Source organism: Anoplopoma fimbria, unplaced genomic scaffold, assembly GCF_027596085.1.
Source record: "Anoplopoma fimbria isolate UVic2021 breed Golden Eagle Sablefish unplaced genomic scaffold, Afim_UVic_2022 Un_contig_3977_pilon_pilon, whole genome shotgun sequence".
Taxonomy (NCBI): Eukaryota; Metazoa; Chordata; class Actinopteri; order Perciformes; family Anoplopomatidae; genus Anoplopoma; species Anoplopoma fimbria.
Genome location: NW_026548026.1, coordinates 1 through 505, shown reverse-complemented (window position 1 = coordinate 505; position 505 = coordinate 1). Strand labels below are relative to the sequence as shown.

The following is a 505-nucleotide window of genomic DNA, read 5'->3' as shown; positions in this document are numbered from 1 at the left end:
ATGAAACCCAAGTGACCAAGTTTGCTGTAATCAAGTTCGAACGTGTTAATACTCAATGACATTTGCTGACTCAATTTTCCCTTCACCTGATTTTCTTGTCATTATGGAATGCCCTTATCGTGCGTTGGTGGTATAGTGGTTAGCATAGCTGCCTTCCAAGCAGTTGACCTGGGTTCGATTCCCAGCCAATGCATTCTTAGTGGCCTGTTGTCATGTGTTAATTCACGGCAGAGAAGTGGGGGTCCCCTTTTGGAACCATTTAGGCTTAATGTCTTGAATAACAAAGCGCTTTGATATTGGAATGTCACAGTGCGAGGGTAGAAAAAATATATTGTGGACGAACAAAGTGATGCCTTGCGTAACATTTTTGTACATTTTAGATTCAATGTCTTGAAAAACAAAGCGGTTTGATATTGGAATTTTGTAGTGCTTGACCAGACAAAATGTGTTCTGGACATTCAAAGTTGTGCCTTGGTAAAACAGACATTTGATTGACCACCATTGA

General features: G+C 40.4%; 1 non-coding gene across 1 annotated transcript; it reads left to right on the top strand.

The window, feature by feature from the left end:
- Nucleotides 1-121: 121 nt before the first annotated feature.
- On the top strand, nucleotides 122-193 carry trnag-ucc (transfer RNA glycine (anticodon UCC)). The gene has a single exon. It is a non-coding gene; the product is annotated as a tRNA-Gly (tRNA).
- Nucleotides 194-505: the final 312 nt, after the last annotated feature.